We start from the raw sequence: 7,345 nt of genomic DNA on the forward strand, positions 1-7,345 counted from the left end.
AAGCTGCTGGGAATATAAAATCATTATAATACTTTGGGAAATAATTTGGCAGTTTCTTAAAAAGTCAATCATAAAGTTACCCACAGTTATTCCACTCCTAGGTACTTCCCTAAGAGAAATGAAGGCTTACGTTCACATAAAGTCTTACACATGAATGTACGCAGCAGCTTTATTTGTAATAGCCGAGACCTGGAAACAACGTAAATGTCCACCATTTTGCGAACGGATAAGCAGATTGTGGTTTTTGCATGCAGTGGGATTACTACTCAGCAACTAAAAGAAACAGACTAGAGATGCATGCATTGATGAATATGTAAACATACATGGATGAATATAAAAAATAATTATCGAGGAAAGAAGGTAAACAGCCACCTATAAAAAAATGTTTTATAATTCCTTTTATAAAACTCTTAAAAATGCAAACTGATCCATAGGAACAGAAAGCAGATAGCTGACTGCCTGGGAATGGAGCTGGGTGGAGAAGGGAGGGGAGAGAGGGCATAATTATAAAAGGGTGTGAGGACATTTTAGAGGATGATTAATACGCTCTTTACCTTGACTGTGGTGACTGTTTCAAGATGATTTATAAACGCTTATCAACGTGTGAAAGTGAAAGTTGCTCCGTCGTGTCCGACTCTTTGCGACCCCATAGACTATACGGACCATGGAATTCTCCAGGCCAAAATACTGGAGTGAGTGGCCATTCCCTTCTCTGGGGGATCTTCCCAACTCAGGGATCAAACCCAGGTCTCCTGCGTTGCAGGCAGATTCTTTACCAGCTGAGCCACCAGGGAAGCCCCTTATCAAAGTATAGGCTTTCAATAGGTGCAGCAGCTCCTATGTCAGTTATAACTCAGCAAAGCTTAGGAGGCCTGGAGGTTGCAGCTCATGTTGCTCTTAGTGAGTAAAATCATCCCTTCCGTCCTGGACCACATCTTATTCCAAAAGCCAAACGCAACTCTGCAGTACTGGAGTGAAAGGCAATCAGTACCTCTGAGTATTCTTGACTGCTAACACTCTGCCTGGTAGGAGTGACCTATACTGACAGGCACCCTATACTTGGGTCCAAAGGACCCAAGATATTATACAGCAGATGAGGAAATTTCCCTCCCTTGCTATATAAAATTACTGTTTAATAATAAACTGTTACTAATAAGGATAATCCACACATGTTAAGGAGCCAGAAAAGTACACCTAATTATACCCATCTTCCACATGCTTGCTGAAACATTCTTCCAGAAGTTCTAGTCAATGCAATATGAAAATGAAAGATGGGTTATACATGTGGAAAAGGAAGAAACAAAATCATAATATTTATACTGTTTGATTGTATACCTAGAAAATTTGGGAGAATCAAACTGAAGAATTATTAGAATTAATAATAGGCTTGTGTAATATGATAAGGTACAAAATTAATATACAGGAATCAGTATTTCCCAAATAGCACTTTAAAAACTAACACTATAGTATGGGGAGGAAAATGACTCCATTCAGACAACATTTTCTCCATCCTGATCACTTCTTCTGAACATTTTCTAAAGCTTCTGCATCCTTCTTCAAGTGTTTTATTTGGGGGAAGGAATCAACTAAAATGGTCCTTATGCCTTTCTGGAAAAGCTATCACTGTGGTATCCAAAGTGGCATCATTTCCCCTGGATTCAGTGTAAAGCCTCGGTCTCTACCTCGTTCAGTATTCTGCCTGCCACAGCCATGGCAGGCTCTGTCCTATCATTTCAGTATCTGGGAATTTACTAATCAACTGATTTGCACAAAATGTAAATACGGAATTTTTTTATACTGGTTATTTTTCTATATGATGATAGACTCACTTAATTCAGGAGAGCTGTGTAGGTAAAGCAACATATTTGTAATTATGAAAGTGAAGTCGTTCAGTCGTGTCTGACTCTTTGCGACCCCATGGACTGTAGCCCACCAGGCTCCTCCTTCCATGGGATTCTCCAGGCAGGAATACTGGAGCAGGTTGCCATTTCCTTCTCCAGGGGATCTTCCCGATCCAGGGATCGAACTCAGGTCTCCCACATCGCAGGCAGAGGCTTTAACCTCTAAGCCACCAGGGAAGCAGTAATTATAGATTTAGTTAAACAACAATGAAAGCAAATACTTGTATACTCACCAACTTGTGCAAATAGAATTTACTACTTTTTCTACATGGCATTTTAAATATATCTCAAAGTATGAAACAATTAAAATATTTTTGGTTATTTAAAACCAAATAGGTTTTATTATTAAATACCCCAACTGTTCACTGTGGGACCCTGAATTCTGAAGGAACTGAGTTCCCTCAACTGTGTGAAACTTTCTAGATATGAGAGTCTCCTATAAAATTAATGAACTGAGAATTGGTTATCTTTAAGGCCTCTTTAGCTAAAAATTTTTGTAATTGCATTCTGTACATCTCAAGCATTTTCATCTTCGTCTTGCTTTTAAAATATTATGCAGTAAATGTTTCCCTTTAAAGCCAAAAGCAGCTCCATAGGTCAGGAGTTAGAGCACTGGTCTTGTAAAGTCAGAAGCCTTGTACTTTCCTTTGTGTTGCTACTGCTGTACATTTGTTTGTAATATTAATATTCGTCTTGTAACCTATTTTTAAAATGTTATTATATGGTACATGGGGAATGTAAAAGGAACCATAACTCTATCTATCATCACTTAACTAGATTCAAAGTTGAGTCTCTGTTAAATTTAATATTGCCAAAATAAATGGGAATGACTTTTACATTCTTAATACCAGGTCATTATTTTACTATTGACAATATGTAAGTAACTTAATGATTATTCAAATACTGTTGGTTAGGCACTGAAAGTCCTGGTAAAGTCCTTCCTGAAATGAAGTAATGCAGAGCGCAGAGAGAACAAGCATGGCATGAAGGTCCTGGCTGTCCCGGCGAAGAGCACGTATTCACAGCCTGCTTCAAGAGCACGTCACAGCTGACCCTCGAACAGCATTGTGTGAGGCCGTTTATGTGGGTTTTCTTCCAATAAATATCAGTTCAGTTCAGTTCACTCAGTCGTGTCCAACTCTTTGTGACCCCAAGAACTGCAGCACGCCAGGCCTCCGTCCATCACCAACTCGCAGAGTCCACCCAAACCCATGTCCGTCGAGTCAGTGATGCCATCCAACCATCTCACCCTCTGTTGTCCCCTTCTCCTCCCACCTTCAATCTTTCCCAGCATCAGGGTCTTTTCCAATGAGTCAGTTCTTTGCATCAGGTGGCCAAAGTATTGGAGTTTCAGCTTCAGCATCAGTCCTTGCAATGAACACCCAGGACTGATCTCCTTCAGAATGGACTGGTTGGATCTCCTTGCAGTCCAAGGGACTCTCAAGAGTCTTCTCCAACACCACAATTCAAAAGCAAATTCTTTAGTGCTCAGCTTTCTTTATAGTCCAACTCTCACATCCATACACAACCACTGGAAAAACCATGCTTTGACTAGATGGACCTTTGTTGGCAAAGTAATGTCTCTGCTTTTTAATATGCTGTCACGGTTGGTCATACATTTTCTTTCAAGGAGCAAGCGTCTTTTAATTTCATGGCTGCAGTCACCATCTGCAATGATTTTGGAGCCCAAAAAAATAAAGTCTCTCCCTGTTTCCGCTGTTTTCCTATCTATTTCCCATGAAGTGATGGGACCAGATGCCATGATCTTAGTTTTCTGAATCTTGAGTTTTAAGCCAACTTTTTCACTCTCCTCTTTCACTTTCATCAAGAGGCTCTTTAGTGCTTTGCTTTCTGCCATAAAGGCAGTGTCTTCTGCATATTTGAGGTTATTAATATTTCTCCCTGCAATCTTGATTCCAGCTTGTGCTTCATACAGCCTGACATTTTGCATGATGTGCTCTGCATATAACTTAAATAAGCATGGTGACAGTATACAGATTTGATATACTCCTTTCCCGATTTGGAACCAGTCTGTTGTTCCATGTCCAGTTCTAACTGTTGCTTCTTGACCTGCATACAGATTTCTCAGGAGAATACCAATACCAATAAATATACTATCTGTGTTTTCATTTTATAGATCTTTAACTGTGAGGAAAAGCTTGTATTTGATTAAAGATCCCGAAATATGGAATCAAAAAAAACTAGTATTTGAGCCCTGCTGCTGCTGCTAAGTCACTTCAGTCGTGTCCGACTCTGTGCGACCCCATAGATGGCAGCCCACCAGGCTCCGCCGTCCCTGGGATTCTCCAGGCAAGAACACTTGAGTGGGTTGCCATTTCCTTCTCCAATACAAGAAAGTGAAAAGTGAAAGTGAAGTCGCTCAGTCGTGCAGACTCCTAGCAACCCCATGGACTGCAGCCTTCCAGGCTCCTCCATCCGTGGGATCCTCCAGGCAAGAGTACTGGAGTGGGGTGCCATTGCCTTCTCCGGATTTGAGCCCTGCTGCTGCTGCTGCTAATTCGCTTCAGTCGTGTCCGACTCTGTGCGACCCCATAGACGGCAGCCCACCAGGCTCCCCCGTCCCTGGGATTCTCCAGGCAAGAATACTGGAGTGGGTTGCCATTTCCTTCTCCAACGCATGAAAGTGAGAAGTGAAAGGGAAGTCGATCAGTCTTGCCTGACTCCCAGCAATCCCATGGACTGCAGCCCACCAGGCTCCTCTGACCATGGGATCCTCCAGGCAAGAGCACTAATTCTATCCAAAATGTTGTTCCTGCCCTCTTGGTGAGTCATTTGTCAATTCCTTTATTTTTGAGGCAGAGATAACAGTCCATGGATTTTCAACTGCACAAGTGGACAGCACCCTGAACCCTCTTCATTGTTCAAGGGTCAACTGTATTTGAGGAAAAATACTTGACTATATTCAAGTGATCCTCCTTAAAATATTCCTCCATAATACTATGGGTAGCACTCCTTTGTAGATAATTAGATATAGGAAACCAGCTCCAGTGTTTTAACACTCATGTCACATATTTGGGGGCATATTGATTCAATTGTTCATTCATTCAACCAATATTTACTAAGCACTTGTGCTTCCCTGATAGCTCAGTGGTAAAGAATCCACCTGCAATGCAGGAGACCCTGGTTCAATTCCTGGGTTGGGAAGATCCGCTGGAGAAGGGATAGGCTACCCACTCCAGTATTCTTGCGCTTCCCTTGTTGCTCAGCTGGTAAAGAACCTGCCTGCAATGCAGGAGACCTGGGTTCGATCCCTGGGTTGGGAAGTTCCCCTGGAGAAGGGAAAGGCTACCCACTCCAGTATTCTGGCCTGGAGAATTCCATGGTCCATGGGGTCGCAAAGAGTCGGACATGACTGAACGACTTTAATCTAATCTAAGCACTTACTTTGTGCCCCACACTGTTCTACGTGCTAGGAACAGAGCCGAATAACAAAATCCCTACTCCCATCAAGCTTATATTCTAGAGGGAAAATATAAGTTGTAGCCCAAATGTTAGTTTTTTCTTAAAGAAATGTAGTATCAAGTTTTGTTTCACTGTTTTCCCCGAGTTATAGAAAGTAATTCTTGTCTATTGGAAACAACAAAAAAGATGATACAGAAAAGGAAGATTCTTTTGTAATCCCACAGGTTGGCATAATTACCATGAATAGTTTGATATATATACTTCAGTTCAGTTCAGTCGCTCAGTCATGTCTGACTCTTTGCGACCCCATGAATCGCAGCACGCCAGGCCTCCCCGTCCATCACCAACTCCCGGAGTTCACTCAGACTCATGTCCATCGAGTCGGTGATGCCATCCAGCCATCTCATCCTCTGTCGTCCCCTTCTCCTCCTGCCCCCAATCCCTCCCAGCATCAGAGTCTTTATACAGAGTGTAAAAAATTATTTTTAACTTACAAACTGTACTGCTTTTCTATGAAATGTTTTTTTTTCACTTACCAACAGTGTACCATGAGTTTGTTTTCATATAGTGCCTTTAGATGTAACTCTTCCTTTTTCTTGCACAATATACCATCCTATCAATTCAGTTCAGTCACTCAGTCACGTCTGACTCTTTGCGACCCAGTGGACTGCAGCACGCCTGGCTTCCCTGCCCATCACCAACTCCTGGAATTTGCTCAAACTCATATCCCTCGAGTCAGTGATGCCATCTAACCATCTCATCCTCTGTCGTCCCCTTCTCCTCCTGCCTTCAATCTTTCCCAGCATCAGGGTCTTTTCTAATGAGTCAGTTCTTCACATCATATATAGGCTGCAATTTATTTTAACCATTCTTCCATTTATGATCTTGGAGGTGATTTCCAGTTTTTCCATGATAACTAGTACTTTCAGTGTTTTGTTTAAAAAATCTTTGCCCAGCCCATGGTATTTTAAACACACACTGTAGGGCTGAGAGACAGAGAGCCCCCAGTGGCAGCTGCCTTCCTGGGCTGGGAAGACAGAAATCGGAGTTAGGGACTTTAACAGCCATTATCTAAGGGCTTAAGATCCCAGAGGAAAGAGGAATATACAGCAGTGAGATGGATGCTTTGACTGCAGTTTCCTTCCAGGGCTTTTCCAAATTCTAAATTGTACAAATGTGGGGTAAAAGGCTGAGAAACTCAGCAAAGAGCTGCTAGGTGCAAAGAGACTCAAAATCTAAGATGAAATTTTGACAGTCTCACCTGTTTTTCTTAATTTCCTGTGTGTGTGTGTGTGTGTGGTGGGGAACAGGGGTGGGAAGTGGGCTGTAAGAAAGGCTTGAATGCCAAGCTAAAGCCCAGGAACTAGGAGAAAGTCACCAGAGGGTATTAGGGAATGGAGGACCTGACTGAAACTCAGTTTCATGATGTAGGCATTGGAAGAGCCTCTGGTGAGTGTCCTTCCAACGAGGACAGTGTAGCATAGACAGCTGTGTCCACCCATGGTCACAGATCACTCACAGCAGCTGAGCCAAGGCCACTACCCCTAGTCTAGGTTTTCTTGAACTACTGCAGGTGCCTCAAAGCCATATTGGCAGTGTGTGTGCAAGGGGAGTCAGGGCCAAGGGGAGGGCTGGCCAAACATGGTGACTTTGGAAGTTTGAAGGATGAAAGGATGTTGGAGCCCAGGGTATGGGGAGACAGCAGGGAGGAAGAGCTCAAGGATAAGAATAGGACCCCAGAGCTTCCCTCAGGGAAGGATATGAGAGAGAAGAGCTAGAATCAGAAAACTAAAAGGCTGGAGGAGTCTATGAAGAAGGGGGTGGGCAGGATGGGAACCATGATTACTTTCGGAACTGTTGAGTTTCACCAACTGGCAAGATGTGGAGGCAGAAACGGTCAGCAGGTAATTAGATATATGGGTCTGGAGTTTAAAAGAGAGATTGGGGTTTTCTCCTCATTCTAATCCATTCATTCCTTTATTCTTTTCCATCTTTTACAAATCTGGGAATCAAGTATACAG

This window comes from Bos taurus, chromosome 2 (assembly GCF_002263795.3).
Source record: "Bos taurus isolate L1 Dominette 01449 registration number 42190680 breed Hereford chromosome 2, ARS-UCD2.0, whole genome shotgun sequence".
Lineage (NCBI taxonomy): Eukaryota > Metazoa > Chordata > Mammalia > Artiodactyla > Bovidae > Bos > Bos taurus.